Below are 8,059 nucleotides of genomic sequence, written 5' to 3'. Positions count from 1 at the left end.
GATCTCCTTTGGCATCATCTTGTGTATTTTTCTTCTCGTTTTCGCATGATCAATATGTTATTTGTTTGATAATTTTGCATGTTACTATACTCCAAAAGTCATAAACACAAATGTCCTTTCTCTCCTGTTTTCATAAGGCGTAGTCTGACTCTGAAAGGAAAAAAAAAGTTTAAGGTCTGATATTCATTGGTTGGACATTAGTAGTAAGGTCCGATATTCATTCATTGCTCAAATAGGAAGGTGACAGCCTCAATTTAGTTACGTGAATAATGGATAATAATACTAATAATAACAAGTCTACTTCATCATCAACATATCCATATAACACAGCTCCTCCTCCAACAAATCAATCATCATATAATAATCCCTCTAACAATTCTAGTCCATATCCTCCTCCTGGTTCTGTTCCATATCCATATCCACAATACCTTCATTATCATCCGTCTCCTTACGCTAATCAACAGTTTAACTACAATAGTTATCCACAAGTTCCACCAGCAGCTCCATCAGAAACAACACCTAGACCTCAGCAGACTAATGCCCCTTTAGAGTATAGTAATTATCCTCCACCATCACATATTATCCATTCTCCTTATTCGTACCACGCATATTACCCTCCTCCTCCTACAATATCTTCTTCTAGACCTGTTCTTCAACAAGAATGGAGTTTCCAATATGGTTCATCTCAAGGTCCTCTAGACAGGCAACAGTCCAAAGGCCATGATCAATTTCCTAGCCTTCAGCACCAAAATAGTTTGTCGCCTGTTACTAGTTCCGCTGCAAGTAGTTTATCAGATGTAAATAGTTCATTGGCAAGCTCTGATCATGGTAAAAATGAACCTATAGATGATCACCTAGCAAATATGCATTTGTATGAATATCCAGCTCATGTAGCGACTAACTATAATGCCCAAGGAACTATATATGGACATCTCAACGCTTCGTTTTCTAAGGGGGAGGCATCTTCTGTGGTCCAATCCGGGCAGTGTCATAGATCAACTCATTCAAGAACATCAAGTGGTGAACTACAAAATAATTGGGGTATGCAAGTTATGCCATTTATGGCTTCTAAAAATGTTATGCTATTACATGGGAATCTTGATATTTGGGTATTTGAAGCAAGAAACCTCCCAAACTTAGACGTGTTCCACAAAACCATAGGGGATATGTTTAACAAAATGGGAAACAATGTGCAACTTGGTAATATGACAAGTGATCCATATGTGACGGTTATACTAGCAGGCGCAGTTATTGGGCGTACTTATGTCATAAACAATAATGAAAATCCTGTTTGGATGCAACATTTTAATGTACCGGTTGCACATTATGCTTCTGATGTGCAGTTTCTTGTGAAGGATAATGACATGGTAGGTTCCCAGCTTATAGGGACAGTAGCAGTCCCCGTGGAACATATATATGGAGGGGGAAAAGTCGAAGGGTTCTTTCCAATCTTGAATAATGGAAAACCTTGCAAATCTGGATCTGTTTTAAGGATATCAGTTCAGTATTACCCAATGGATCAATTAAGCTTTTACCACCAAGGAGTTGGAGCAGGTCCTGAGTATTATGGTGTTCCCGGGACTTATTTTCCACTGAGGATGGGTGGATCAGTTACTCTTTATCAAGATGCTCATGTACCTGATGGATGTCTTCCAAATTTAAAGCTTGACTATGGGATGATGCAATATGGGCATGGAAAGTGTTGGCGTGACATCTTTGATGCAATATGCCAAGCCCGACGGTTGATATACATTACTGGATGGTCAGTGTGGCACCAAGTGAGACTCGTTCGAGATGATGCTTCTGTAGAAGATAGCTGTCTTGGGGAGCTTTTGAAGTCAAAATCACAAGAAGGAGTCAGAGTGCTGCTTCTTGTATGGGATGATCCCACTTCAAGAAGCATCCTTGGCTATAAAACGGTAAATTCAATGTATTTATGATGACCTGCTTACTTATTTTAGGCATAATTCATAAACAAACACTCAAACTTCGGCCCAGCTGTTAAACACTAAAACTTTGAGATTGTACATCTAGGCACCTCAACTGACAACTAAGCACTCCAACTCGTCTTCGTTGTGTCTCGTGGACACTCGACGCTGACGTGCCACATTAATTTTGGAGGTGTCTAGATGATCATTTTGTAAGTTTTTGGAGCGTACACCTGACACTGTAAAGATGATTTGAGGTATCTAGATGTGCATACTCAAAGTTGAAGTCTTTACTTGTTAGCTGAGGTCAAGTTTGGGTGTCTGTTTATGTACTATGCCTTTATGTTATGGGAGCAATTGCTTACTTAAGATTCTTGGAGGGACTCAAATAAGTCTATGTATTAGGCTGTTGTCACAAGGATCTTTTTGATGGTACAATATGGATTTTTTTCATGTACCCTCTTTCTCTTTTTCAGATGGAGATGTAAAGTCTTTGGAAGAACATATTTGTGTATTCACATACAGAACCTATTACCTGAATTCGTATTGTTTGTTAATTAATTATCAAGGCACACATTCATTGACACTTCAGTTGTGATAAATTGACAGTTAACATTAAGCTACACCAAGATTGAGTTTATACCGCTAAACGGTAAAACTTGTACATCAATTAGTAAACCATATACGCAAGATGTCTCATCATTTAATCATATTCGGCTGATCCATTTATTCATATCATCAGTTCTAATCAGATTAATAGCTGAAGTACATCTATTTTAGGATTTCCTTAACTATGGTAATATTATATATTACGACTCTTTTAAACTTCTGTTGTTTTCATAAAGCTTTTCGGAATTTAGTTAATGTTCTTCAGGTAATGTAACTTTATTTTAGTTATTAAAGATCAAATTTGAAAAAAAAAACATGCAGGATGGCCTCATGGCAACACACGATGAAGAGACTCGTCGTTTTTTCAAGCATTCTTCTGTGCAAGTGTTGCTTTGTCCTCGCGTGGCAGGAAAGCGTCACAGCTGGGCCAAGCAGAGGGTATATTATTAGTTATAAATGATTTCTTTTGTTTCTTTTGATAGTCATTTTAAAAATGCATGTCATTCGTAATGTCTCGTAAATCTGGTATTCAGGAAGTTGGAGTAATTTATACACATCATCAGAAAACCGTGATTGTGGATGCTGATGCAGGAAACAATCGAAGAAAGATCATATCTTTTGTTGGAGGACTTGACTTGTGTGATGGACGATATGATACTCCAGAGCATCCTATATTTAGAACACTGCAGACCGTGCACTCGGATGACTATCATAATCCCACTTATGCAGTAAATCAATATCCTTGCTATCACTTTGCTTGCATTTGTACATATTGATTAGGAATCGTTGATTTGGTTCTCGACTTTCCACCATTTATAATATTTAAGTGAACAAGTATGACACTTTACACAATTTGAGATCTTAGGAAAATCAATGGCAGCCCCATTTTGGCAATGTAGTATATGACACTCTTTACTATTAGAGCTTCTTAAGCATTGCAACACCAATAGAAACCTCATGCTTGGATGTACGTGTTCTACAAGAGATTTTCTAAGAGTAACAATTAAGTTTCTTTAGTTGTGTTCTGTTGCAATTTTCTTTTCGGGGATGGAAAAGTTTCATGTCCGACCATTTCCCTTTCCACATTATAAACATCATTCTTTGTGTTTCTTTGATAGTAATCCATCTAATGTACTTAACAGGGAAGAACTACTGGTTGTCCAAGAGAACCATGGCATGACTTGCACTGTAAAATTGATGGTCCAGCAGCATATGATGTTCTGAAAAACTTTGAGGAACGCTGGTTGAAGGCTTCAAAGCCCCAGGGCATCAGAAAGTTGAAGAAGACGTATGATGATTCTTTGCTCCGAATAGAAAGAATGCCTGAAATTCTTAGTATTGCTGAGACTTCATCTACGAGCAGCACCGATCCTGATAATTGGCATGTACAGGTGAGTTATTAACTTAATACTACTAGTATTGGAGGATTAGCATTTGTGTTACAGATACATTTTTCTTTCCATTCTTATACAGATTTTCCGCTCTATTGACTCAAATTCAGTCAAAGGATTTCCAAAGGATCCGAAAGAAGCTACAATGAAGGTGTGAAAGATATGTGGAAAAGGGGTGTCATGGAGGAAAATGTGTTCCGCAATATGGTTTATTTGGAGTTAATCTAATTTCTTTTTTCTTGCAGAACCTGGTATGTGGAAAAAATGTACTTATTGACATGAGTGTTCACACTGCATACGTGAAAGCCATTCGTGCTGCTCAACATTTTATTTACATTGAGAATCAGTACTTCATTGGTTCCTCATACAATTGGAGTCAATATAACGATGTGGGTAAGAAATTATTCTTCTCTATGTAAAGCATTATTGTCACTCTATGATGAATAAGTATACCTAAGATACATGTTAATCAATGTTTTAAGATTTCACGAATCGAGCCATATCTACAACTAGGCCAAACACTTACCTGATTGTTGTCTTAGACTCAGATACCTGAGCATTCTGTTTTATGCAGGAGCCAATAATCTGATTCCTATGGAAATTGCACTTAAAATTTGTGAAAAGATTAGAGCACATCAAAGGTTTGCAGCATATATTGTTATTCCAATGTGGCCAGAGGGTAATCCAACTGGAGCTGCTACACAGAGAATTCTTTTTTGGCAGGTAAAGACTACCAAAACTGCCGAGTGGATAATGATTAATCGAGCTGTAGTCATCATGATACAATTTCTTATGCTAGTGTGAACAAAATATCGTGGATATAAAGTTTCCGTCTTAGAAAATTATAATTTTTTTCTGCTAATTGTAGTAGTTTGTGCAAGTGAATCTTAAGACTGTATGTGTTGGTTGGCAGCATAAGACGATACAAATGATGTATGAGACTATTTACAAGACTTTAGTAGAGGTTGGCCTTGAGGATGCTTTCTCTCCACAAGATTATTTGAACTTTTTCTGTCTTGGTAACCGTGAGGCCGATGTAGAGGAAAATGCGAATTCTGGTGCTGCTAACACTCCCCAGGTACTTCCCTACGACCTCCGTTCTCCAACAAAAGAACCAAAAGAATTACTAAATCTAATGGACTTTTGTAATTCTCTCTTTTTCTCTTTACTTTGCTGATGTTTTGTTGCCTAATCGTGTCATTGCAAGATGAAACTTTTGTTTATGTTTTTCTTGAAGGATAAGCTTTCGTAATACACCGAATATTAAAAGCTCTAGCCTGCAAGGTTCACATTATTTATCAGAAGATTTATGATATATGTTCATTCTAAAGGCATGATTGTGGATGATGAATATGTCATATTGGGATCTGCAAACATCAATCAACGCTCACTAGAGGGAACCAGAGACACGGAGATAGCGATGGGAGCATATCAACCTCATCATACATGGGCAAGAAAACAGTCGAGTCCCAGTGGACAGGTGATCATAGTGCAAATTCTATGTATACCTGAAATATTTGTTAGCTTCTATGCCTTCTAAGGAAAACTTGCATCTGCTGAACAAATAAATAATCAAGTTCTCAAAACTGTTTTCTGCAGAATGCTTATGTTTTATACCTTTTCAAATTTTCAATTGCAAACTGATACTGAATGTCTGAAAGCAAAGCCTTTTGACATTTCGAACTTGCTCATTTTCTGTTTATGATGGTGCTGCTTAAAATCATAGTATTCCTCAGATAGTTTCTTGTCCTTTGATTTCTGTTACTATATGTTGTTCCTTGTGTATTGTTATGTTGTAGTTTATGTTTTGTTACCATCTGTCTGTTTTTTTGTTATTATATGTTGTTTCTTGTGCTTCCATTACTTCTTTTTTCTGGACTGTTTTTTTCTTGAGCCTGGAAACAGCCTCTCTACCTCTAAGGTAGAGGTAAGGTTTGTGTACACTCAACCCCTCCACAAACCTCACTTTGTGGGACTACGTACACTAGGTATGTTGTTGTTGATGGTTCTGCTTAAAATGTAACATACATATTACGAAAAGTAACTGCAGAATAAGGTGGTTAAGATTGAGTAGCAATGCTACCGGCCATCTGATCCTTTGCATTTGTGTAGATATATAGATATAGAATGTCTCTGTGGGCTGAGCATCTTGGAGTTGTCGATGACTACTTTATCCGACCAGAGTCTCTAGAATGCGTAAGGCGAGTTAGATCAATGGGTGAAGCAAACTGGAGACAATTTTCAGCTGATGAAGTAACTGAAATGAGAGGTCACCTCTTAAAGTACCCTGTTGAAGTTGATAGGAGAGGCAAGGTGAAGAATCTTCCTGGATTTGAAGAATTTCCAGATGTTGGTGGAGACATAATTGGATCATTCCTAGCCATTCAAGAAAATCTTACCATTTGATTTCTTTCCCAACTTGTATACTTTTGAGATTACTAATAAGATACATTGGTCGACTAAACTCCCATTATGTGCGGACTTTGGCAAAGAGTCTATATTCACTCCTTGAATCAGTGACCTCCTAATTATATGACAACAACGATTGTCGTTGTGCCAATGATCCCCCTTAATATTTAGAGACGACCTGTACAATTTTGTATGAGGTCTTTCAATAATAGAAATGTGTGTTCCATTTTATTGTAGAAGATTAACATATTGGCCTATTCAAGCTTTTGCATTATTTCCTGATTTTTAAACTTATGCTCTAGAATAAGTTATATATTTGTGGTGATAGTAAATTATTTCATTAAAAGTAAAATTTTCTTATATTTTTCAATCATAATTTCTAAAAAAATTGCGTTGCAGAAAAGTTTTCTGAAATAATATAAGCATGTTTTAGACGAGGATTACTTTGAAGTTGTAATAGTTTTCTCTACCAGCACAAGTGGGAAAACGGGAGAAATGATTTTTTAGCCTTTTATATTTTATTTTTACACGAGATCTTCATATTTACGCATAAGAAATCTGAAAAGGGTCAATTTCTTTTATTCAAATATTAAAAGAACAGAGATTTCATTTCCTCGAAAACACACTCTTGATTACTATCATAAATATATGAATGTAATAAATTAAAGAACATTATGGTTAAAAAAAATATGAGCACGTTAAAAATTTTAAAGTTGCCACTATAAATTTCCTTTGTCTTTTAGATATATATTTGGGTGAAAAGAAATATAACCATTGAAAAATAATATAGGAACTAGTAATATATTTTATTTAGATATTTTATGGAATTATATCATATATTTATTAATATATATCCTTCCTAGATCATAGTTTATGGATTATATTGAATATATTGTTGTTATATAACATATTTCATTTAAGCACTTTAATTACGATAGATTTTAATCAAAAACCTGGTCATATGATCAATTATTTCTATTAGATATTTTCACCTAAATTTGTTTTTAGAAAAAAATACAGGTGTTTTCAAACGCACATTCTATAGATAAATTAATCAATTGAAATATGTCATTTTCTTCAATTTTTAGCATTAGTCTCAATAAGTAGTAATCTTATTCCAATTGATGTTAATGTATGTAATTAAAATAGATGACATATTTATGTGATTAACTTGTCAGCATACAAAATGAACGTTTTAAAACATATGCGAAAGTTTTTTAAAAATTTGAATCAGAAATATCTAATAAATATATTTTATTAGCCAAGAGAAAATTGCTCGAATAATAAATACCCTCCTCCGCCTTAAATATTGAGATTATGGCAAACATATCCCCCTTTTTTGGTAAAATTTTGGTATTTTATTGATGAAGTAATGGGTATAAACACCACCCCAAGCAAAGCTCATTCCCTACATGGCCCAATCGACTAGGAAAGAAATAAACAAACAATCAAAAACAAAACACCTAACATTTTGAACCTCCATGTCCCGTCTATCCCTTTGCTGGAGTTACTCTCAAATAGGGACATTTTAGTTTATCACTATTAATGATCTTTCTTCCTGCTACTTCCAAACTGCTGAAGTATTGGTAGTTGTACCCTCCTTTATCGATTGCAATATTTGCCAAGTAGTCTGCTAGTTGATTTTCTTCCCTGAGAATGTGCTGGAATGTATGTTGTTTGTCCTGTAAGGATGTTTTGATTTCTGTCACTATCTTTGTGATT

The 8,059-nt window shown here is 35.4% G+C and overlaps 1 pseudogene; it reads left to right on the top strand.

The window, feature by feature from the left end:
- The first annotated feature begins 269 nt into the window (after positions 1 to 269).
- LOC129877063 (phospholipase D gamma 1-like) lies at positions 270 to 6,509 on the top strand (annotated as a pseudogene).
- Positions 6,510 to 8,059: the final 1,550 nt, after the last annotated feature.

Source organism: Solanum dulcamara, chromosome 12 (assembly GCF_947179165.1).
Source record: "Solanum dulcamara chromosome 12, daSolDulc1.2, whole genome shotgun sequence".
Taxonomy (NCBI): Eukaryota; Viridiplantae; Streptophyta; class Magnoliopsida; order Solanales; family Solanaceae; genus Solanum; species Solanum dulcamara.
This window is presented reverse-complemented; position numbering and strand designations above follow the sequence as displayed.